At 29.1% G+C, this 24,751-nt stretch overlaps 12 non-coding genes across 12 annotated transcripts; all 12 read left to right on the top strand.

Moving 5' to 3' along the window:
* The first annotated feature begins 1,056 nt into the window (after nt 1-1,056).
* On the top strand, nt 1,057-1,128 carry TRNAY-GUA (transfer RNA tyrosine (anticodon GUA)). Its single transcript has one exon. It is a non-coding gene; the product is annotated as a tRNA-Tyr (tRNA).
* Nucleotides 1,129-2,067: 939 nt separating this feature from the next.
* Nucleotides 2,068-2,139, top strand: TRNAC-GCA (transfer RNA cysteine (anticodon GCA)). Its single transcript has one exon. It is a non-coding gene; the product is annotated as a tRNA-Cys (tRNA).
* A 1,446-nt stretch (nt 2,140-3,585) lies between these two features.
* On the top strand, nt 3,586-3,657 carry TRNAW-CCA (transfer RNA tryptophan (anticodon CCA)). Its single transcript has one exon. It is a non-coding gene; the product is annotated as a tRNA-Trp (tRNA).
* A 1,951-nt stretch (nt 3,658-5,608) lies between these two features.
* TRNAC-GCA (transfer RNA cysteine (anticodon GCA)) lies at nt 5,609-5,680 on the top strand. The gene has a single exon. It is a non-coding gene; the product is annotated as a tRNA-Cys (tRNA).
* Nucleotides 5,681-8,063: 2,383 nt separating this feature from the next.
* Nucleotides 8,064-8,135, top strand: TRNAY-GUA (transfer RNA tyrosine (anticodon GUA)). The gene has a single exon. It is a non-coding gene; the product is annotated as a tRNA-Tyr (tRNA).
* Nucleotides 8,136-11,610: 3,475 nt separating this feature from the next.
* TRNAY-GUA (transfer RNA tyrosine (anticodon GUA)) lies at nt 11,611-11,682 on the top strand. The gene has a single exon. It is a non-coding gene; the product is annotated as a tRNA-Tyr (tRNA).
* A 2,457-nt stretch (nt 11,683-14,139) lies between these two features.
* On the top strand, nt 14,140-14,211 carry TRNAY-GUA (transfer RNA tyrosine (anticodon GUA)). Its single transcript has one exon. It is a non-coding gene; the product is annotated as a tRNA-Tyr (tRNA).
* A 3,471-nt stretch (nt 14,212-17,682) lies between these two features.
* On the top strand, nt 17,683-17,754 carry TRNAY-GUA (transfer RNA tyrosine (anticodon GUA)). The gene has a single exon. It is a non-coding gene; the product is annotated as a tRNA-Tyr (tRNA).
* Nucleotides 17,755-19,708: 1,954 nt separating this feature from the next.
* On the top strand, nt 19,709-19,780 carry TRNAY-GUA (transfer RNA tyrosine (anticodon GUA)). Its single transcript has one exon. It is a non-coding gene; the product is annotated as a tRNA-Tyr (tRNA).
* Nucleotides 19,781-20,719: 939 nt separating this feature from the next.
* TRNAY-GUA (transfer RNA tyrosine (anticodon GUA)) lies at nt 20,720-20,791 on the top strand. Its single transcript has one exon. It is a non-coding gene; the product is annotated as a tRNA-Tyr (tRNA).
* A 1,446-nt stretch (nt 20,792-22,237) lies between these two features.
* On the top strand, nt 22,238-22,309 carry TRNAY-GUA (transfer RNA tyrosine (anticodon GUA)). The gene has a single exon. It is a non-coding gene; the product is annotated as a tRNA-Tyr (tRNA).
* A 939-nt stretch (nt 22,310-23,248) lies between these two features.
* On the top strand, nt 23,249-23,320 carry TRNAY-GUA (transfer RNA tyrosine (anticodon GUA)). The gene has a single exon. It is a non-coding gene; the product is annotated as a tRNA-Tyr (tRNA).
* Nucleotides 23,321-24,751: the final 1,431 nt, after the last annotated feature.

Below are 24,751 nucleotides of genomic sequence, written 5' to 3' on the forward strand. Positions count from 1 at the left end.
TGTATCAAAAACAAAAAAACATTATTCTTTTATTAATATGTAGGGGGTATAGCTCCGTGGCAGAGCATTTGACTGCAAATCAAGAGGTCCTTGGCTCAAATCCAAGTACCCCCTGTAGTATGGTTTTCATAGAAATGTAACCTTTTTCACACCTTTCAATAATATTATTTAGACAGTTTATCCATATCAGGCTGAACTTAGCACAAGTTTTGTTTAAACGTGACTTATGAAGTAAATTTGCTTTCTTTATATAAAGTTTAAATAAGAAAATTAAGGAATAAAATGGAAAATTCTTTCTTTTAAATAGTGATTAAAAAAAATTATGTAAATCATTTCATTTAATACATCGGACTCTCTAAAACAAAGAGTCATTCTGTGTAATAAAAATTCTTGAGTATTTTGTGTGCTTTATGCAATCATCAAAGTCTTTCTTGGAAAGACTAAAGCACATCAGAGTAAAGGAAGTGCACCACAATGTAAAAGTTTCTAAAAATCTTCAAATTTTATGTATCAAAAACAAAAAAACATTATTTCTTTTAATAATATGTAGCGGGTATAGCTCAGTGGCAGAGCATTTGACTGCAGATCAAGAGGTCCTTGGCTCAAATCCAAGTGCCCCCTTTAGTATGGTTTTCATAAAAATGTAACCTTTTTCACACCTTTCAATAATATCATTTAGACAGCTTATCCATATCAGGCTGAGCTTAGCACAAGTTTTGTTTAAACATGACTTATGAAGTAAATTTGCTTTCTTTCTATAAAGTTTAAATAAGAAAATTAAGGAATAAAATGGAAAATTCTTTCATTTAAATAGTGATTAAAAAATTTATGTAAATCGTTTCATTTAATACATCGGACTCTCTAAAACAAAGAGTCATTCTGTGTAATAAAAATTCTTGAGTATTTTGTGTGATTTATGCAATCATCAAAGTCTTTTTTTTGGAAAGACTAAAGCACATCAGAGTAAAGGAAATGCACCACAATGTAAAAGTTTCTAAAAATCTTTAAACTTTATGTATCAAAAACAAAAAAAATTATTTCTTTTATTAATATGTAGGGGGTATAGCTCAGTGGCAGAGCATTTGACTGTAGATCAAGAGGTCCTTGGTTCAAATCCAAGTGCCCCCTGTAGTATGGTTTTCATAAAAATGTAACCATTTTCACACCTTTCAATAATATCATTTAGACAGCTTATCCATATCAGGCTGAACTTAGCACAAGTTTTATTTAAACGTGACTTATGAAGTAAATTTGCTTTCTTTCTATAAAGTTTAAATAAGAAAATTAAGGAATAAAATGGAAAATTCTTTCTTTTAAATAGTGATTAAAAAATTATGTAAATCGTTTCATTTAATACATCAGACTCTCTAAAACAAAGAGTCATTCTGTGTAAAAAAAATTCTTGAGTATTTTGTGTGCTTTATGCAATCATCAAAGTCTTTCTTGGAAAGACTAAAGCACATCAGAGTAAAGGAAGTGCACCACAATGTAAAAGTTTCTAAAAATCTTCAAATTTTATGTATCAAAAACAAAAAAACATTATTTCTTTTATTAATATGTAGCGGGTATAGCTCAGTGGCAGAGCATTTGACTGCAGATCAAGAGGTCCTTGGCTCAAATCCAAGTGCCCCCTGTAGTATGGTTTTCATAAAAATGTAACCTTTTTCACACCTTTCAATAATATCATTTAGACAGCTTATCCATATCAGGCTGAACTTAGCACAAGTTTTGTTTAAACATGACTTATGAAGTAAATTTGCTTTCTTTCTATAAAGTTTAAATAAGAAAATTAAGGAATAAAATGGAAAATTCTTTCTTTTAAATAGTGATTAAAAAAATTATGTAAATCGTTTCATTTAATACATCGGACTCTCTAAAACAAAGAGTCATTCTGTGTAATAAAAATTCTTGAGTATTTTGTGTGCTTTATGCAATCATCAAAGTCTTTTTTGGAAAGACTAAAGCACATCAGAGTAAAGGAAGTGCACCACAATGTAAAAGTTTCTAAAAATCTTCAAATTTTATGTATCAAAAACAAAAAAACATTATTTCTTTTATTAATATGTAGGGGGTATAGCTCAGTGGCAGAGCATTTGACTGCAGATCAAGAGGTCCTTGGTTCAAATCCAAGTGCCACCTGTAGTATGGTTTTCATAAAAATGTAACCTTTTTCACACCTTTCAATAATATCATTTAGACAGCTTATACATATCAGGCTGAACTTAGCACAAGTTTTGTTTAAACATGACTTATGAAGTAAATTTGCTTTCTTTCTATAAAGTTTAAATAAGAAAATTAAGGAATAAAATGGAAAATTCTTTCTTTTAAATAGTGATTAAAAAAATTATGTAAATCGTTTCATTTAATACATCGGACTCTCTAAAACAAAGAGTCATTCTGTGTAATAAAAATTCTTGAGTATTTTGTGTGCTTTATGCAATCATCAAAGACTTTCTTGGAAAGACTAAAGCACATCAGAGTAAAGGGAGTGCACCACAATGTAAAAGTTTCTAAAAATCTTCAAATTTTATGTATCAAAAACAAAAAAACATTATTTCTTTTATTAATATGTAGGGGGTATAGCTCAGTGGCAGAGCATTTGACTGCAGATCAAGAGGTCCTTGGCTCTAATCCAAGTGCCCCCTGTAGTATGGTTTTCATAAAAATGTAACCTTTTTCACACCTTTCAATAATATCATTTAGACAGCTTATCCATATCAGGCTGAACTTAGCACAAGTTTTGTTTAAACGTGACTTATGAAGTAAATTTGCTTTTTTTCTATAAAGTTTAAATAAGAAAATTAAGGAATAAAATGGAAAATTCTTTCTTTTAAATAGTGATTAAAAAAATTATGTAAATCGTTTTATTTAATACATCGGACTCTCTAAAACAAAGAGTCATTCTGTGTAATAAAAATTCTTGAGTATTTTGTGTGCTTTATGCAATCATCAAAGTCTTTCTTGGAAAGACTAAAGCACATCAGAGTAAAGGAAGTGCACCACAATGTAAAAGTTTCTAAAAATCTTCAAATTTTATGTATCAAAAACAAAAAAACATTATTTCTTTTATTAATATGTAGGGGGTATAGCTCAGTGGCAGAGCATTTGACTGCAGATCAAGAGGTCCTTGGCTAAAATCTAAGTGCCCCCTGTAGGATGGTTTTCATAAAAATGTAACCTTTTTCACACCTTTCAATAATATCATTTAGACATCTTATCCATATCAGGCTGAACTTAGCACAAGTTTTGTTTAAACATGACTTATGAAGTAAATTTGCTTTCTTTCTATAAAGTTTAAATAAGAAAACTAAGGAATAAAATGGAAAATTCTTTCTTTTAAATAGTGATTAAAAAAATTATGTAAATCGTTTCATTTAATACATCAGACTCTCTAAAACAAAGAGTCATTCTGTGTAATAAAAATTCTTGAGTATTTTGTGTGCTTTATGCAATCATCAAAGTCTTTTTTGGAAAGACTAAAGCACATCAGAGTAAAGGAAGTGCACCACAATGTAAAAGTTTCTAAAAATCTTCAAATTTTATGTATCAAAAACAAAAAAACATTATTTCTTTTATTAATATGTAGGGGGTATAGCTCAGTGGCAGAGCATTTGACTCCAGATCAAGAGGTCCTTGGCTCAAATCCAAGTGCCGCCTGTAGTATGGTTTTCATAAAAATGTAACCTTTTTCACACCTTTCAATAATATCATTTAGACAGCTTATCCATATCAGGCTGAACTTAGCACAAGTTTTGTTTAAACGTCACTTATGAAGTAAATTTGCTTTCTTTCTATAAAGTTTAAATAAGAAAATTAAGGAATAAAATGGAAAATTCTTTCTTTTAAATAGTGAATAAAAAAATTATGTAAATCGTTTCATTTAATACATCGGACTCTCTAAAACAAAGAGTCCTTCTGTGTAATAAAAATTCTTGAGTATTTTGTGTGCTTTATGCTATCATCAAAGTCTTTCTTGGAAAGACTAAAGCACATCAGAGTAAAGGAAGTGCACCACAATGTAAAAGTTTCTAAAAATCTTCAAATTTTATGTATCAAAAACAAAAAAAATTATTTCTTTTATTAATAAGTAGGGGGTATAGCTCAGTGGCAGAGCATTTGACTGCAGATCAAGAGGTCCTTGGCTCAAATCCAAGTGCCCCCTGTAGTATGGTTTTCATAAAAATGTAACCTTTTTCACACCTTTCAATAATATCATTTAGACAGATTATCCATATCAGGCTGAACTTAGCACAAGTTTTGTTTAAACATGACTTATGAAGTAAATTTGCTTTCTTTCTATAAAGTTTAAATAAGAAAATTAAGGAATAAAATGGAAAATTCTTTCTTTTAAATAGTGATTAAAAAATTATGTAAATCGTTTCATTTAATACATCGGACTCTCTAAAACAAAGAGTCATTCTGTGTAATAAAAATTCTTGAGTATTTTGTGTGATTTATGCAATCATCAAAGTCTTTTTTTTGGAAAGACTAAAGCACATCAGAGTAAAGGAAATGCACCACAATGTAAAAGTTTCTAAAAATCTTTAAATTTTATGTATCAAAAACAAAAAAAAATATTTCTTTTATTAATATGTAGGGGGTATAGCTCAGTGGCCGAGCATTTGACTGTAGATCAAGAGGTCCTTGGTTCAAATCCATGTGCCCCCTGTAGTATGGTTTTCATAAAAATGTAACAATTTTCACACCTTTCAATAATATCATTTAGACAGCTTATCCATATCAGGCTGAACTTAGCACAAGTTTTATTTAAACGTGACTTATGAAGTAAATTTGCTTTCTTTCTATAAAGTTTAAATAAGAAAATTAAGGAATAAAATGGAAAATTCTTTCTTTTAAATAGTGATTAAAAAAATTATGTAAATCGTTTCATTTAATACATCAGACTCTCTAAAACAAAGAGTCATTCTGTGTAAAAAAAATTCTTGAGTATTTTGTGTGCTTTATGCAATCATCAAAGTCTTTTTTGGAAAGACTAAAGCACATCAAGGTAAAGGAAGTGCACCACAATGTAAAAGTTTCTAAAAATCTTCAAATTTTATGTATCAAAAACAAAAAAACATTATTTCTTTAATTAACATGTAGCGGGTATAGCTCAGTGGCAGAGCATTTGACTGCAGATCAAGAGGTCCTTGGCTCAAATCCAAGTGCCCCCTGTACTATGGTTTTCATAAAAATGTAACCTTTTTCACACCTTTCAATAATATCATTTAGACAGCTTATCCATATCAGGCTGAACTTAGCACAAGTTTTGTTTAAACATGACTTATGAAGTAAATTTGCTTTCTTTCTATAAAGTTTAAATAAGAAAATTAAGGAATAAAATGGAAAATTCTTTCTTTTAAATAGTGATTAAAAAAATTATGTAAATCGTTTCATTTAATACATCGGACTCTCTAAAACAAAGAGTCATTCTGTGTAATAAAAATTCTTGAGTATTTTGTGTGCTTTATGCAATCATCAAAGTCTTTTTTGGAAAGACTAAAGCACATCAGAGTAAAGGAAGTGCACCACAATGTAAAAGTTTCTAAAAATCTTCAAATTTTATGTATCAAAAACAAAAAAACATTATTTCTTTTATTAATATGTAGGGGGTATAGCTCAGTGGCAGAGCATTTGACTGCAGATCAAGAGGTCCTTGGTTCAAATCCAAGTGCCACCTGTAGTATGGTTTTCATAAAAATGTAACCTTTTTCACACCTTTCAATAATATCATTTAGACAGCTTATACATATCAGGCTGAACTTAGCACAAGTTTTGTTTAAACATGACTTATGAAGTAAATTTGCTTTCTTTCTATAAAGTTTAAATAAGAAAATTAAGGAATAAAATGGAAAATTCTTTCTTTTAAATAGTGATTAAAAAAATTATGTAAATCGTTTCATTTAATACATCGGACTCTCTAAAACAAAGAGTCATTCTGTGTAATAAAAATTCTTGAGTATTTTGTGTGCTTTATGCAATCATCAAAGACTTTCTTGGAAAGACTAAAGCACATCAGAGTAAAGGGAGTGCACCACAATGTAAAAGTTTCTAAAAATCTTCATATTTTATGTATCAAAAACAAAAAAACATTATTTCTTTTATTAATATGTAGGGGGTATAGCTCAGTGGCAGAGCATTTGACTGCAGATCAAGAGGTCCTTGGCTCTAATCCAAGTGCCCCCTGTAGTATGGTTTTCATAAAAATGTAACCTTTTTCACACCTTTCAATAATATCATTTAGACAGCTTATCCATATCAGGCTGAACTTAGCACAAGTTTTGTTTAAACGTGACTTATGAAGTAAATTTGCTTTCTTTCTATAAAGTTTAAATAAGAAAATTAAGGAATAAAATGGAAAATTCTTTCTTTTAAATAGTGATTAAAAAAATTATGTAAATCGTTTTATTTAATACATCGGACTCTCTAAAACAAAGAGTCATTCTGTGTAATAAAAATTCTTGAGTATTTTGTGTGCTTTATGCAATCATCAAAGTCTTTCTTGGAAAGACTAAGGGTATGTGCGCACGTTGCTTTTTACCTGCTTTTTTGCTGCTTTTTCTTCTGCGCTGTTTAATGCCAAAATGGATGTGTTCTTCTATTCAAGCAAAGTCTATGGGAATTTGGGTTTCTTGTTCACACTATGTTGTTCAAAATGCTGCCTTTTTGTGCCAGAACTTTGGTCAAAAACTCAGCTTTGCAGTTCAAAACCCAAATGGCAAAAACAATTGACATGTTGCTTCTTTGAAAAGCTGAGTTTTTGACCAAAGTTCTGCCACAAAAAGGCAGCATTTTGAACAACATAGTGTGAACAAGAAACCCAAATTCCCATAGACTTTGCTTGAATAGAAGAACACATCCATTTTGGCATTAAACAGCGCAGAAGAAAAAGCAGCAAAAAAGCAGGTAAAAAGCAGGTAAAAAGCAACGTGCGCACATACCCTTAAGCACATCAGAGTAAAGGAAGTGCACCACAATGTAAAAGTTTCTAAAAATCTTCAAATTTTATGTATCAAAAACAAAAAAAAATATTTCTTTTATTAATAAGTAGGGGGTATAGCTCAGTGGCAGAGCATTTGACTGCAGATCAAGAGGTCCTTGGCTCAAATCCAAGTGCCCCCTGTAGTATGGTTTTCATAAAAATGTAACCTTTTTCACACCTTTCAATAATATCATTTAGACAGCTTATCCATATCAGGCTGAACTTAGCACAAGTTTTGTTTAAACATGACTTATGAAGTAAATTTGCTTTCTTTCTATAAAGTTTAAATAAGAAAATTAAGGAATAAAATGGAAAATTCTTTCTTTTAAATAGTGATTAAAAAATTATGTAAATCGTTTCATTTAATACATCGGACTCTCTAAAACAAAGAGTCATTCTGTGTAATAAAAATTCTTGAGTATTTTGTGTGATTTATGCAATCATCAAAGTCTTTTTTTTGAAAGACTAAAGCACATCAGAGTAAAAGAAGTGCACCACAATGTAAAAGTTTCTAAAAATCTTTAAATTTTATGTATCAAAAACAAAAAAACATTATTTCTTTTATTAATATGTAGGGGGTATAGCTCAGTGGCAGAGCATTTGACTGCAGTTAAAGAGGTCCTTGGTTCAAATCTGAGTGACCCCTGTAGTATGGTTTTCATAAAAATGTAACAATTTCACACCTTTCAATAATATCATTTAGACAGCTTATCCATATCAGGCTGAACTTAGCACAAGTTTTGTTTAAACGTGACTTATGAAGTAAATTTGCTTTCTTTCTATAAAGTTTAAATAAGAAAATTAAGGAATAAAATGGAAAATTCTTTCTTTTAAATAGTGATTAAAAAATTTATGTAAATCGTTTCATTTAATACATCAGACTCTCTAAAACAAAGAGTCATTCTGTGTAATAAAAATTCTTGAGTATTTTGTGTGATTTATGCAATCATCAAAGTCTTTTTTTTGGAAAGACTAAAGCACATCGGAGGAAAGGAAATGCACCACAATGTAAAAGTTTCTAAAAATCTTTAAATTTTATGTATCAAAAACAAAAAAACATTATTTCTTTTATTAATATGTAGGGGGTATAGCTCAGTGGCAGAGCATTTGACTGTAGATCAAGAGGTCCTTGGTTCAAATCCGAGTGCCCCCTGTAGTATGGGTTTTATAAAAATGTAACAATTTTCACACCTTTCAATAATATCATTTAGACAGCTTATCCATATCAGGCTAAACTTAGCACAAGTTTTATTTAAACGTGACTTATGAAGTAAATTTGCTTTCTTTCTATAAAGTTTAAATAAGAAAATTAAGGAATAAAATGGAAAATTCTTTCTTTTAAATAGTGATTAAAAAAATTATGTAAATCGTTTCATTTAATACATCGGACTTTCTAAAACAAAGAGTCTATCTGTGTAATAAAAATTCTTGAGTATTTTGTGTGCTTTATGCAATCATCAAAGTCTTTTTGGAAAGACTAAAGCACATCAGAGTAAAGGAAGTGCACCACAATGTAAATGTTTCTAAAAATCTTCAAATTTTATGTATCAAAAACAAAAAAACATTATTTCTTTTATTAATATGTAGGGGGTATAGCTCAGTGGCAGAGCATTTGACTGCAGATCAAGAGGTCCTTGGCTCAAATCCAAGTGCCCCCTGTCGTATGGTTTTTATAAAAATGTAACCTTTTTCACACCTTTCAATAATATCATTTAGACAGCTTATCCATATCAGGCTGAACTTAGCACAAGTTTTGTTTAAACGTGACTTATGAAGTAAATTTGCTTTCTTTCTATAAAGTTTAAATAAGAAAATTAAGGAATAAAATGGAAAATTCTTTCTTTTAAATAGTGATTAAAAAAATTATGTAAATCGTTTCATTTAATACATCGGACTCTCTAAAACAAAGAGTCATTCTGTGTAATAAAAATTCTTGAGTATTTTGTGTGATTTATGCAATCATCAAAGTCTTTTTTTTGGAAAGACTAAAGCACATCAGAGTAAAGGAAGTGCACCACAATGTAAAAGGTTCTAAAAATCTTTAAATTTTATGTATCAAAAACAAAAAAACATTATTTCTTTTATTAATATGTAGGGTTTATAGCTCAGTGGCAGAGCATTTGACTGCAGATCAAGAGGTCCTTGGTTCAAATCAAAGTACCCCCTGTAGGATGGTTTTCATAAAAATGTAACAATTTTCACACCTTTCAATAATATCATTTAGACAGCTTATCCATATCAGGCTGAACTTAGCACAAGTTTTATTTAAACGTGACTTATGAAGTAAATTTGCTTTCTTTCTATAAAGTTTAAATAAGAAAATTAAGGAATAAAATGGAAAATTCTTTCTTTTAAATAGTGATTAAAAAAATTATGTAAATCGTTTCATTTAATACATCGGACTCTCTAAAACAAAGAGTCATTCTGTGTAATAAAAATTCTTGAGTATTTTGTGTGCTTTATGCAATCATCAAAGTCTTTTTTGGAAAAACTAAAGCACATCAGAGTAAAGGAAGTGCACCACAATGTAAAAGTTTCTAAAAATCTTCAAATTTTATGTATCAAAAACAAAAAAACATTATTTCTTTTATTAATATGTAGGGGGTGTAGCTCAGTGGCCGAGCATTTGACTGCAGATCAAGAGGACCTTGGCTGAAATCCAAGTGCCCCCTGTAGTATGGTTTTCATAAAAATGTAACCTTTTTCACACCTTTCAATAATATCATTTAGACAGCTTATCCATATCATTCTGAACTTAGCACAAGTTTTGTTTAAACGTGACTTATGAAGTAAATTTGCTTTCTTTCTATAAAGTTTAAATAAGAAAATTAAGGAATAAAATGGAAAATTCTTTCTTTTAAATAGTGATTAAAAAATTTATGTAAATCGTTTCATTTAATACATCAGACTCTCTAAAACAAAGAGTCATTCTGTGTAATAAAAATTCTTGAGTATTTTGTGTGCTTTATGCAATCATCAAAGTCTTTTTTGGAAAGACTAAAGCACATCAGAGTAAAGGAAGTGCACCACAATGTAAAAGTTTCTAAAAATCTTCAAATTTTATGTATCAAAAACAAAAAAACATTATTTCTTTTAATAATATGTAGGGGGTATAGCTCAGTGGCAGAGCATTTGACTGCAGATCAAGAGGTCCTTGGCTCAAATCCAAGTGCCGCCTGTAGTATGGTTTTCATAAAAATGTAACCTTTTTCACACCTTTCAATAATATCATTTAGACAGCTTATCCATATCAGGCTAAACTTAGCACAAGTTTTGTTTAAACGTGACTTATGAAGTAAATTTGCTTTCTTTCTATAAAGTTTAAATAGGAAAATTAAGGAATAAAATGGAAAATTCTTTCTTTTAAATAGTGATTAAAAAAATTATGTAAATCGTTTCATTTAATACATCGGACTCTCTAAAACAAAGAGTCATTCTGTGTAATAAAAATTCTTGAGTATTTTGTGTGATTTATGCAATCATCAAAGTCTTTTTTTTGGAAAGACTAAAGCACATCGGAGGAAAGGAAATGCACCACAATGTAAAAGTTTCTAAAAATCTTTAAATTTTATGTATCAAAAACAAAAAAACATTATTTCTTTTATTAATATGTAGGGGGTAAAGCTCAGTGGCAGAGCATTTGACTGTAGATCAAGAGGTCCTTGGTTCAAATCCGAGTGCCCCCTGTAGTATGGTTTTTATAAAAATGTAACAATTTTCACACCTTTCAATAATATCATTTAGACAGCTTATCCATATCAGGCTAAACTTAGCACAAGTTTTATTTAAACGTGACTTATGAAGTAAATTTGCTTTCTTTCTATAAAGTTTAAATAAGAAAATTAAGGAATAAAATGGAAAATTCTTTCTTTTAAATAGTGATTAAAAAAATTATGTAAATCGTTTCATTTAATACATCGGACTCTCTAAAACAAAGAGTCATTCTGTGTAATAAAAATTCTTGAGTATTTTGTGTGCTTTATGCAATCATCAAAGACTTTCTTGGAAAGACTAAAGCATATCAGAGTAAAGGGAGAGCACCACAATGTAAAAGTTTCTAAAAATCTTCAAATTTTATGTATCAAAAACAAAAAAACATTATTTCTTTTATTAATATGTAGGGGGTATAGCTCAGTGGCAGAGCATTTGACTGCAGATCAAGAGGTCCTTGGCTCTAATCCAAGTGCCCCCTGTAGTATGGTTTTCATAAAAATGTAACCTTTTTCACACCTTTCAATAATATCATTTAGACAGCTTATCCATATCAGGCTGAACTTAGCACAAGTTTTGTTTAAACGTGACTTATGAAGTAAATTTGCTTTCTTTCTATAAAGTTTAAATAAGAAAATTAAGGAATAAAATGGAAAATTCTTTCTTTTAAATAGTGATTAAAAAATTTATGTAAATCGTTTCATTTAATACATCAGACTCTCTAAAACAAAGAGTCATTCTGTGTAATAAAAATTCTTGAGTATTTTGTGTGATTTATGCAATCATCAAAGTCTTTTTTTTGGAAAGACTAAAGCACATCGGAGGAAAGGAAATGCACCACAATGTAAAAGTTTCTAAAAATCTTTAAATTTTATGTATCAAAAACAAAAAAACATTATTTCTTTTTTTAATATGTAGGGGGTATAGCTCAGTGGCAGAGCATTTGACTGTAGATCAAGAGGTCCTTGGTTCAAATCCGAGTGCCCCCTGTAGTATGGTTTTTATAAAAATGTAACATCTTTCACACTTTTCAATAATATCATTTAGACAGCTTATCCATATCAGGCTAAACTTAGCACAAGTTTTATTTAAACGTGACTTATGAAGTAAATTTGCTTTCTTTCTATAAAGTTTAAATAAGAAAATTAAGGAATAAAATGGAAAATTCTTTCTTTTAAATAGTGATTAAAAAAATTATGTAAATCGTTTCATTTAATACATCGGACTTTCTAAAACAAAGAGTCTATCTGTGTAATAAAAATTCTTCAGTATTTTGTGTGCTTTATGCAATCATCAAAGTCTTTTTGGAAAGACTAAAGCACATCAGAGTAAAGGAAGTGCACCACAATGTAAATGTTTCTAAAAATCTTCAAATTTTATGTATCAAAAACAAAAAAACATTATTTCTTTTATTAATATGTAGGGGGTATAGTTCAGTGGCAGAGCATTTGACTGCAGATCAAGAGGTCCTTGGCTCAAATCCAAGTGCCCCCTGTCGTATGGTTTTTATAAAAATGTAACCTTTTTCACACCTTTCAATAATATCATTTAGACAGCTTATCCATATCAGGCTGAACTTAGCACAAGTTTTGTTTAAACGTGACTTATGAAGTAAATTTGCTTTCTTTCTATAAAGTTTAAATAAGAAAATTAAGGAATAAAATGGAAAATTCTTTCTTTTAAATAGTGATTAAAAAAATTATGTAAATCGTTTCATTTAATACATCGGACTCTCTAAAACAAAGAGTCATTCTGTGTAATAAAAATTCTTGAGTATTTTGTGTGCTTTATGCAATCATCAAAGTCTTTTTTGGAAAAACTAAAGCACATCAGAGTAAAGGAAGTGCACCACAATGTAAAAGTTTCTAAAAATCTTCAAATTTTATGTATCAAAAACAAAAAAACATTATTTCTTTTATTAATATGTAGGGGGTATACCTCAGTGGCCGCGCATTTGACTGCAGATCAAGAGGTCCTTGGCTGAAATCCAAGTGCCCCCTGTAGTATGGTTTTCATAAAAATGTAACCTTTTTCACACCTTTCAATAATATCATTTAGACAGCTTATCCATATCATTCTGAACTTAGCACAAGTTTTGTTTAAACGTGACTTATGAAGTAAATTTGCTTTCTTTCTATAAAGTTTAAATAAGAAAATTAAGGAATAAAATGGAAAATTCTTTCTTTTAAATAGTGATTAAAAAATGTATGTAAATCGTTTCATTTAATACATCAGACTCTCTAAAACAAAGAGTCATTCTGTGTAATAAAAATTCTTGAGTATTTTGTGTGCTTTATGCAATCATCAAAGTCTTTTTTGGAAAGACTAAAGCACATCAGAGTAAAGGAAGTGCACCACAATGTAAAAGTTTCTAAAAATCTTCAAATTTTATGTATCAAAAACAAAAAAACATTATTTCTTTTAATAATATGTAGGGGGTATAGCTCAGTGGCAGAGCATTTGACTGCAGATCAAGAGGTCCTTGGCTCTAATCCAAGTGCCCCCTGTAGTATGGTTTTCATAAAAATGTAACCTTTTTCACACCTTTCAATAATATCATTTAGACAGCTTATCCATATCAGGCTGAACTTAGCACAAGTTTTGTTTAAACGTGACTTATGAAGTAAATTTGCTTTCTTTCTATAAAGTTTAAATAAGAAAATTAAGGAATAAAATGGAAAATTCTTTCTTTTAAATAGTGATTAAAAAAATTATGTAAATCGTTTTATTTAATACATCGGACTCTCTAAAACAAAGAGTCATTCTGTGTAATAAAAATTCTTGAGTATTTTGTGTGCTTTATGCAATCATCAAAGTCTTTCTTGGAAAGACTAAAGCACATCAGAGTAAAGGAAGTGCACCACAATGTAAAAGTTTCTAAAAATCTTCAAATTTTATGTATCAAAAACAAAAAAAATTATTTCTTTTATTAATAAGTAGGGGGTATAGCTCAGTGGCAGAGCATTTGACTGCAGTTAAAGAGGTCCTTGGTTCAAATCTGAGTGACCCCTGTAGTATGGTTTTCATAAAAATGTAACAATTTCACACCTTTCAATAATATCATTTAGACAGCTTATCCATATCAGGCTGAACTTAGCACAAGTTTTGTTTAAACGTGACTTATGAAGTAAATTTGCTTTCTTTCTATAAAGTTTAAATAAGAAAATTAAGGAATAAAATGGAAAATTCTTTCTTTTAAATAGTGATTAAAAAATTTATGTAAATCGTTTCATTTAATACATCAGACTCTCTAAAACAAAGAGTCATTCTGTGTAATAAAAATTCTTGAGTATTTTGTGTGATTTATGCAATCATCAAAGTCTTTTTTTTGGAAAGACTAAAGCACATCGGAGGAAAGGAAATGCACCACAATGTAAAAGTTTCTAAAAATCTTTAAATTTTATGTATCAAAAACAAAAAAACATTATTTCTTTTTTTAATATGTAGGGGGTATAGCTCAGTGGCAGAGCATTTGACTGTAGATCAAGAGGTCCTTGGTTCAAATCCGAGTGCCCCCTGTAGTATGGTTTTTATAAAAATGTAACATCTTTCACACTTTTCAATAATATCATTTAGACAGCTTATCCATATCAGGCTAAACTTAGCACAAGTTTTATTTAAACGTGACTTATGAAGTAAATTTGCTTTCTTTCTATAAAGTTTAAATAAGAAAATTAAGGAATAAAATGGAAAATTCTTTCTTTTAAATAGTGATTAAAAAATGTATGTAAATCGTTTCATTTAATACATCAGACTCTCTAAAACAAAGAGTCATTCTGTGTAATAAAAATTCTTGAGTATTTTGTGTGCTTTATGCAATCATCAAAGTCTTTTTTGGAAAGACTAAAGCACATCAGAGTAAAGGAAGTGCACCACAATGTAAAAGTTTCTAAAAATCTTCAAATTTTATGTATCAAAAACAAAAAAACATTATTTCTTTTAATAATATGTAGGGGGTATAGCTCAGTGGCAGAGCATTTGACTGCAGATCAAGAGGTCCTTGGCTCAAATCCAAGTGCCGCCTGTAGTATGGTTTTCATAAAAATGTAACCTTTTTCACACCTTTCAATAATATCATTTAGACAGCTTATCCATATCAGGCTAAACTTAGCACAAGTTTTGTTTAAACGTGACTTATGAAGTAAATTTGCTTTCTTTCTATAAAGTTTAAATAAGAAAATTAAGGAATAAAATGGAAAATTCTTTCTTTTAAATAGTGATTAAAAAAATTATGTAAATCGTTTCATTTAATACATCGGACTCTCTAAAACAAAGAGTCATTCTGTGTAATAAAAATTCTTGAGTATTTTGTGTGATTTATGCAATCATCAAAGTCTTTTTTTTGGAAAGACTAAAGCACATCGGAGGAAAGGAAATGCACCACAATGTAAAAGTTTCTAAAAATCTTTAAATTTTATGTATCAAAAACAAAAAAACATTATTTCTTTTATTAATATTTAGGGGGTATAGCTCAGTGGCAGAGCATTTGACTGTAGATCAAGAGGTCGTTGGTTCAAATCCGAGTGCCCCCTGTAGTATGGTTTTTATAAAAATGTAACAATTTTCACACCTTTCAATAATATCATTTAGACAGCTTATCCATATCAGGCTAAACTTAGCACAAGTTTTATTTAAACGTGACTTATGAAGTAAATTTGCTTTCTTTCTATAAAGTTTAAATAAGAAAATTAAGGAATAAAATGGAAAATTCTTTCTTTTAAATAGTGATTAAAAAAATTATGTAAATCGTTTCATTTAATACATCGGACTTTCTAAAACAAAGAGTCTATCTGTGTAATAAAAATTCTTGAGTATTTTGTGTGCTTTATGCAATCATCAAAGTCTTTTTGGAAAGACTAAAGCACATCAGAGTAAAGGAGTTGCACCACAATGTAAATGTTTCTAAAAATCTTCAAATTTTATGTATCAAAAACAAAAAAACATTATTTCTTTTATTAATATGTAGGGGGTATAGCTCAGTGGCAGAGCATTTGACTGCAGATCAAGAGGTCCTTGGCTCAAATCCAAGTGCCCCCTGTCGTATGGTTTTTATAAAAATGTAACCTTTTTCACACCTTTCAATAATATCATTTAGACAGCTTATACATATCAGGCTGAACTTAGCACAAGTTTTGTTTAAACATGACTTATGAAGTAAATTTGCTTTCTTTCTATAAAGTTTAAATAAGAAAATTAAGGAATAAAATGGAAAATTCTTTCTTTTAAATAGTGATTAAAAAAATTATGTAAATCATTTCATTTAATACATCGGACTCTCTAAAACAAAGAGTCATTCTGTGTAATAAAAATTCTTGAGTATTTTGTGTGCTTTATGCAATCATCAAAGACTTTCTTGGAAAGACTAAAGCACATCAGAGTAAAGGGAGTGCACCACAATGTAAAAGTTTCTAAAAATCTTCAAATTTTATGTATCAAAAGTAAAAAAACATTATTTCTTTTATTAATATGTAGGGGGTATAGCTCAGTGGCAGAGCATTTGACTGCAGATCAAGAGGTCCTTGGCTCTAATCCAAGTGCCCCCTGTAGTATGGTTTTCATAAATATGTAACCTTTTTCACACCTTTCAATAATATCATTTAGACAGCTTATCCATATCAGGCTGAACTTAACACAAGTTTTGTTTAAACATGACTTATGAAGTAAATTTGCTTTCTTTCTATAAAGTTTAAATAAGAAAATTAAGGAATAAAATGGAAAATTCTTTCTTTTAAATAGTGATTAAAAAATTATGTAAATCGTTTCATTTAATACATCGGACTCTCTAAAACAAAGAGTCATTCTGTGTAATAAAAATTCTTGAGTATTTTGTGTGATTTATGCAATCATCAAAGTCTTTTTTTTGAAAGACTAAAGCACATCAGAGTAAAAGAAGTGCACCACAATGTAAAAGTTTCTAAAAATCTTTAAATTTTATGTATCAAAAACAAAAAAACATTATTTCTTTTATTAATATGTAGGGGGTATAGCTCAGTGGCAGAGCATTTGACTGCAGTTAAAGAGGTCCTTGGTTCAAATCTGAGTGACCCCTGTAGTATGGTTTTCTTAAAAATGTAACAATTTCACACCTTTCAATAATATCATTTAGACAGCTTATCCATATCAGGCTGAACTTAGCACAAGCTTTGTTTAAACGTGACTTATGAAGTAAATTTGCTTTCTTTCTATAAAGTTTAAATAAGAAAATTAAGGAATAAAATGGAAAATTCTTTCTTTTAAATAGTGATTAAAAAATGTATGTAAATCGTTTCATTTAATACATCAGACTCTCTAAAACAAAGAGTCATTCTGTGTAATAAAAATTCTTGAGTATTTTGTGTGCTTTATGCAATCATCAAAGTCTTTTTTGGAAAGACTAAAGCACATCAGAGTAAAGGAAGTGCACCACAATGTAAATGTTTCTAAAAATCTTCAAATTTTATGTATCAAAAACAAAAAAAACATTATTTCTTTTATTAATATGTAGGGGGTATAGCTCAGTGGCAGAGCATTTGATTGCAGATCAAGAGGTCCTTGGCTCAAATCCAAGTGCCCCCTGTCGTATGGTTTTTATAAAAATGTAACCTTTTTCACACCTTTCAATAATATCATTTAGACAGCTTATCCATATCAGGCTGAACTTAGCACAAGTTTTGTTTAAACGTGACTTATGAAGTAAATTTGCTTTCTTTCTATAAAGTTTAAATAAGAAAATTAAGGAATAAAATGGAAAATTCTTTCTTTTAAATAGTGATTAAAAAATTTATGTAAATCGTTTCATTTAATACATCAGACTCTCTAAAACAAAGAGTCATTCTGTGTAATAAAAATTCTTGAGTATTTTGTGTGCTTTATGCAATCATCAAAGTCTTTTTTGGAAAGACTAAAGCACATCAGAGTAAAGGAAGTGCACCACAATGTAAAAGTTTCTAAAAATCTTCAAATTTTATGTATTAAAAACAAAAAAACATTATTTCTTTTATTAATATGTAGGGGGTATAGCTCAGTGGCAGAGCATTTGACTGTAGATCAAGAGGTCCTTGGTTCAAATCCGAGTGTTCCCTGTAGTATGGTTTTTATAAAAATGTAACAATTTTCACACTTTTCAATAATATCATTTAGACAGCTTATCCATATCAGGCTAAACTTAGCACAAGTTTTATTTAAACGTGACTTATGAAGTAAATTTGCTTTCTTTCTATAAAGTTTAAATAAGAAAATTAAGGAATAAAATGGAAAATTCTTTCTTTTAAATAGTGATTAAAAAAATTATGTAAATCGTTTCATTTAATACATCGGACTTTCTAAAACAAAGAGTCTATCTGTGTAATAAAAATTCTTGAGTATTTTGTGTGCTTTATGCAATCATCAAAGTCTTTTTGGAAAGACTAAAGCACATCAGAGTAAAGGAAGTGCACCACAATGTAAATGTTTCTAAAAATCTTCAAATTTTATGTATCAAAAACAAAAAAACATTATTTCTTCTTGTTAATATGTAGGGGGTATAGCTCAGTGGCAGAGCATTTGATTGCAGATCAAGAGGTCCTTGGCTCAAATCCAAGTGCCCCCTGTCGTATGGTTTTTATAAAAATGTAACCTTTTTCACACCTTTCAATAATATCATTTAGACAGCTTATCCATATCAGGCTGAACTTAGCACAAGTTTTGTTTAAACGTGACTTATGAAGTAAATTTGCTTTCTTTCTATAAAGTTTAAATAAGAAAATTAAGGAATAAAATGGAAAATTCTTTCTTTTAAATAGTGATTAAAAAAATTATGTAAATCGTTTCATTTAATACATCGGACTCTCTAAAACAAAGAGTCATTCTGTGTAATAAAAATTCTTGAATATTTTGTGTGATTTATGCAATCATCAAAGTCTTTTTTTTGGAAAGACTAAAGCACATCAGAGTAAAGGAAGTGCACCACAATGTAAAAGGTTCTAAAAATCTTTAAATTTTATGTATCAAAAACAAAAAAACATTATTTCTTTTATTAATATGTAGGGTTTATAGCTCAGTGGCAGAGCATTTGACTGCAGATCAAGAGGTCCTTGGTTCAAATCAAAGTACCCCCTGTAGGATGGTTTTCATAAAAATGTAACAATTTTCACACCTTTCAATAATATCATTTAGACAGCTTATCCATATCAGGCTGAACTTAGCACAAGTTTTATTTAAACGTGACTTATGAAGTAAATTTACTTTCTTTCTATAAAGTTTAAATAAGAAAATTAAGGAATAAAATGGAAAATTCTTTCTTTTAAATAGTGATTAAAAAAATTATGTAAATCGTTTCATTTAATACATCGGACTCTCTAAAACAAAGAGTCATTCTGTGTAATAAAAATTCTTGAGTATTTTGTGTGCTTTATGCAATCATCAAAGTCTTTTTTGGAAAAACTAAAGCACATCAGTGTAAAGGAAGTGCACCACAATGTAAAAGTTTCTAAAAATCTTCAAATTTTATGTATCAAAAACAAAAAAACATTATTTCTTTTATTAATATGTAGGGGGTATAGCTCAGTGGCCGAGCATTTGACTGCAGATCAAGAGGTCCTTGGTTGAAATCCAAGTGCCCCCTGTAGTATGGTTTTCATAAAAATGTAACCTTTTTCACACCTTTCAATAATATCATTTAGACAGCTTATCCATATCATTCTGAACTTAGCACAAGTTTTGTTTAAACGTGACTTATGAAGTAAATTTGCTTTCTTTCTATAAAGTTTAAATAAGAAAATTAAGGAATAAAATGGAAAATTCTTTCTTTTAAATAGTGATTAAAAAATTTATGTAAATCGTTTCATTTAATACATCAGACTCTCTAAAACAAAGAGTCATTCTGTGTAATAAAAATTCTTGAGTATTTTGTGTGCTTTATGCAATCATCAAAGTCTTTTTTGGAAAGACTAAAGCACATCAGAGTAAAGGAAGTGCACCACAATGTAAAAGTTTCTAAAAATCTTCAAATTTTATGTATCAAAAACAAAAAAACATTATTTCTTTTATTAATATGTAGGGGGTATAGCTCAGTGGCAGAGCATTTGACTGTAGATCAAGAGGTCCTTGGTTCAAATCCGAGTGCCCCCTGTAGTATGGTTTTTATAAAAATGTAACAATTTTCACACTTTTCAATAATATCATTTAGACAGCTTATCCATATCAGGCTAAACTTAGCACAAGTTTTATTTAAACGTGACTTATGAAGTAAATTTGCTTTCTTTCTATAAAGTTTAAATAAGAAAATTAAGGAATAAAATGGAAAATTCTTTCTTTTAAATAGTGATTAAAAAAATTATGTAAATCGTTTCATTTAATACATTGGACTTTCTAAAACAAAGAGTCTATCTGTGTAATAAAAATTCTTGAGTATTTTGTGTGCTTTATGCAATCATCAAAGTCTTTTTGGAAAGACTAAAGCACATCAGAGTAAAGGAAGTGCACCACAATGTAAATGTTTCTAAAAATCTTCAAATTTTATGTATCAAACACAAAAAAACATTATTTCTTTTATTAATATGTAGGGGGTATAGCTCAGTGGCAGAGCATTTGATTGCAGATCAAGAGGTCCTTGGCTCAAATCCAAGTGCCCCCTGTCGTATGGTTTTTACAAAAATGTAACCTTTTTCACACCTTTCAATAATATCATTTAGACAGCTTATCCATATCAGGCTGAACTTAGCACAAGTTTTGTTTAAACGTGACTTATGAAGTAAATTTGCTTTCTTTCTATAAAGTTTAAATAAGAAAATTAAGGAATAAAATGGAAAATTCTTTCTTTTAAATAGTGATTAAAAAAATTATGTAAATCGTTTCATTTAATACATCGGACTCTCTAAAACAAAGAGTCATTCTGTGTAATAAAAATTCTTGAGTATTTTGTGTGCTTTATGCAATCATCAAAGTCTTTTTTGGAAAAACTAAAGCACATCAGTGTAAAGGAAGTGCACCACAATGTAAAAGTTTCTAAAAATCTTCAAATTTTATGTATCAAAAACAAAAAAACATTATTTCTTTTATTAATATGTAGGGGGTATAGCTCAGTGGCAGAGCATTTGACTGTAGATCAAGAGGTCCTTGGTTCAAATCCGAGTGCCCCCTGTAGTATGGTTTTTATAAAAATGTAACAATTTTCACACTTTTCAATAATATCATTTAGACAGCTTATCCATATCAGGCTAAACTTAGCACAAGTTTTGTTTAAACGTGACTTATGAAGTAAATTTGCTTTCTTTCTATAAAGTTTAAATAAGAAAATTAAGGAATAAAATGGAAAATTCTTTCTTTTAAATAGTGATTAAAAAATTTATGTAAATCGTTTCATTTAATACATCAGACTCTCTAAAACAAAGAGTCATTCTGTGTAATAAAAATTCTTGAGTATTTTGTGTGCTTTATGCAATCATCAAAGTCTTTTTTGGAAAGACTAAAGCACATCAGAGTAAAGGAAGTGCACCACAATGTAAAAGTTTCTAAAAATCTTCAAATTTTATGTATTAAAAACAAAAAAACATTATTTCTTTTATTAATATGTAGGGGGTATAGCTCAGTGGCAGAGCATTTGATTGCAGATCAAGAGGTCATTGGCTCAAATCCAAGTGCCCCCTGTCGTATGGTTTTTATAAAAATGTAACCTTTTTCACACCTTTCAATAATATCATTTAGACAGCTTATCCATATCAGGCTGAACTTAGCACAAGTTTTGTTTAAACGTGACTTATGAAGTAAATTTGCTTTCTTTCTATAAAGTTTAAATAAGAAAATTAAGGAATAAAATGGAAAATTCTTTCTTTTAAATAGTGATTAAAAAAATTATGTAAATCGTTTCATTTAATACATCGGACTCTCTAAAACAAAGAGTCATTCTGTGTAATAAAAATTCTTGAGCATTTTGTGTGCTTTATGCAATCATCAAAGTCTTTTTTGGAAAAACTAAAGCACATCAGTGTAAAGGAAGTGCACCACAATGTAAAAGTTTCTAAAAATCTTCAAATTTTATGTATCAAAAACAAAAAAACATTATTTCTTTTATTAATATGTAGGGGGTATAGCTCAGTGGCCGAGCATTTGACTGCAGATCAAGAGGTCCTTGGTTGAAATCCAAGTGCCCCCTGTAGTATGGTTTTCATAAAAATGTAACCTTTTTCACACCTTTCAATAATATCATTTAGACAGCTTATCCATATCATTCTGAACTTAGCACAAGTTTTGTTTAAACGTGACTTATGAAGTAAATTTGCTTTCTTTCTATAAAGTTTAAATAAGAAAATTAAGGAATAAAATGGAAAATTCTTTCTTTTAAATAGTGATTAAAAAATTTATGTAAATCGTTTCATTTAATACATCAGACTCTCTAAAACAAAGAGTCATTCTGTGTAATAAAAATTCTTGAGTATTTTGTGTGCTTTATGCAATCATCAAAGTCTTTTTTGGAAAGACTAAAGCACATCAGAGTAAAGGAAGTGCACCACAATGTAAAAGTTTCTAAAAATCTTCAAATTTTATGTATCAAAAACAAAAAAACATTATTTCTTTTATTAATATGTAGGGGGTATAGCTCAGTGGCAGAGCATTTGACTGTAGATCAAGAGGTCCTTGGTTCAAATCCGAGTGCCCCCTGTAGAATGGTTTTTATAAAAATGTAACAATTTTCACACTTTTCAATAATATCATTTAGACAGCTTATCCATATCAGGCTAAACTTAGCACAAGTTTTATTTAAACGTGACTTATGAAGTAAATTTGCTTTCTTTCTATAAAGTTTAAATAAGAAAATTAAGGAATAAAATGGAAAATTCTTTCTTTTAAATAGTGATTAAAAAAATTATGTAAATCGTTTCATTTAATACATCGGACTTTCTAAAACAAAGAGTCTATCTGTGTAATAAAAATTCTTGAGTATTTTGTGTGCTTTATGCAATCATCAAAGTCTTTTTGGAAAGACTAAAGCACATCAGAGTAAAGGAAGTGCACCACAATGTAAATGTTTCTAAAAATCTTCAAATTTTATGTATCAAAAACAAAAAAACATTATTTCTTTTATTAATATGTAGGGGGTATAGCTCAGTGGCAGAGCATTTGATTGCAGATCAAGAGGTCCTTGGCTCAAATCCAAGTGCCCCCTGTCGTATGGTTTTTATAAAAATGTAACCTTTTTCACACCTTTCAATAATATCATTTAGACAGCTTATCCATATCAGGCTGAACTTAGCACAAGTTTTGTTTAAACGTGACTTATGAAGTAAATTTGCTTTCTTTCTATAAAGTTTAAATAAGAAAATTAAGGAATAAAATGGAAAATTCTTTCTTTTAAATAGTGATTAAAAAATTTATGTAAATCGTTTCATTTAATACATCAGACTCTCTAAAACAAAGAGTCATTCTGTGTAATAAAAATTCTTGAGTATTTTGTGTGCTTTATGCAATCATCAAAGTCTTTTTTGGAAAGACTAAAGCACATCAGAGTAAAGGAAGTGCACCACAATGTAAAAGTTTCTAAAAATCTTTACATTTTATGTATCAAAAACAAAAAAACATTATTTCTTTTATTAATATGTAGGGGGTATAGCTCAGTGGCAGAGCATTTGACTGTAGATCAAGAGGTCCTTGGTTCAAATCCGAGTGCCCCCTGTAGTATGGTTTTTATAAAAATGTAACAATTTTCACACCTTTCAATAATATCATTTAGACAGCTTATCCATATCAGGCTAAACTTAGCACAAGTTTTATTTAAACGTGACTTATGAAGTAAATTTGCTTTCTTTCTATAAAGTTTAAATAAGAAAATTAAGGAATAAAATGGAAAATTCTTTCTTTTAAATAGTGATTAAAAAAATTATGTAAATCGTTTCATTTAATACATCGGACTTTCTAAAACAAAGAGTCTATCTGTGTAATAAAAATTCTTGAGTATTTTGTGTGCTTTATGCAATCATCAAAGTATTTTTGGAAAAACTAAAGCACATCAGAGTAAAGGAAGTGCACCACAATGTAAATGTTTCTAAAAATCTTCAAATTTTATGTATCAAAAACAAAAAAACATTATTTCTTTTATTAATATGTAGGGGGTATAGCTCAGTGGCAGAGCATTTGACTGCAGATCAAGAGGTCCTTGGCTCAAATTCAAGTGCCCCCTGTCGTATGGTTTTTATAAAAATGTAACCTTTTTCACACCTTTCAATAATATCATTTAGACAGCTTATCCATATCAGGCTAAACTTAGCACAAGTTTTGTTTAAACGTGACTTATGAAGTAAATTTGCTTTCTTTCTATAAAGTTTAAATAAGAAAATTAAGGAATAAAATGGAAAATTCTTTCTTTTAAATAGTGATTAAAAAAATTATGTAAATCGTTTCATTTAATACATCGGACTCTCTAAAACAAAGAGTCATTCTGTGTAATAAAAATTCTTGAGTATTTTGTGTGATTTATGCAATCATCAAAGTCTTTTTTTTGGAAAGACTAAAGCACATCAGAGTAAAGGAAGTGCACCACAATGTAAAAGGTTCTAAAAATCTTTAAATTTTATGTATCAAAAACAAAAAAACATTATTTCTTTTATTAATATGTAGGGTTTATAGCTCAGTGGCAGAGCATTTGACTGCAGATCAAGAGGTCCTTGGTTCAAATCAAAGTACCCCCTGTAGGATGGTTTTCATAAAAATGTAACAATTTTCACACCTTTTTAATAATATCATTTAGACAGCTTATCCATATCAGGCTGAACTTAGCACAAGTTTTATTTAAACGTGACTTATGAAGTAAATTTGCTTTCTTTCTATAAAGTTTAAATAAGAAAATTAAGGAATAAAATGGAAAATTCTTTCTTTTAAATAGTGATTAAAAAAATTATGTAAATCGTTTCATTTAATACATCGGACTCTCTAAAACAAAGAGTCATTCTGTGTAATAAAAATTCTTGAGTATTTTGTGTGCTTTATGCAATCATCAAAGTCTTTTTTGGAAAAACTAAAGCACATCAGAGTAAAGGAAGTGCACCACAATGTAAAAGTTTCTAAAAATCTTCAAATTTTATGTATCAAAAACAAAAAAACATTATT

This window comes from Anomaloglossus baeobatrachus, chromosome 1, assembly GCF_048569485.1.
Source record: "Anomaloglossus baeobatrachus isolate aAnoBae1 chromosome 1, aAnoBae1.hap1, whole genome shotgun sequence".
In the NCBI taxonomy this organism is placed as follows: domain Eukaryota; kingdom Metazoa; phylum Chordata; class Amphibia; order Anura; family Aromobatidae; genus Anomaloglossus; species Anomaloglossus baeobatrachus.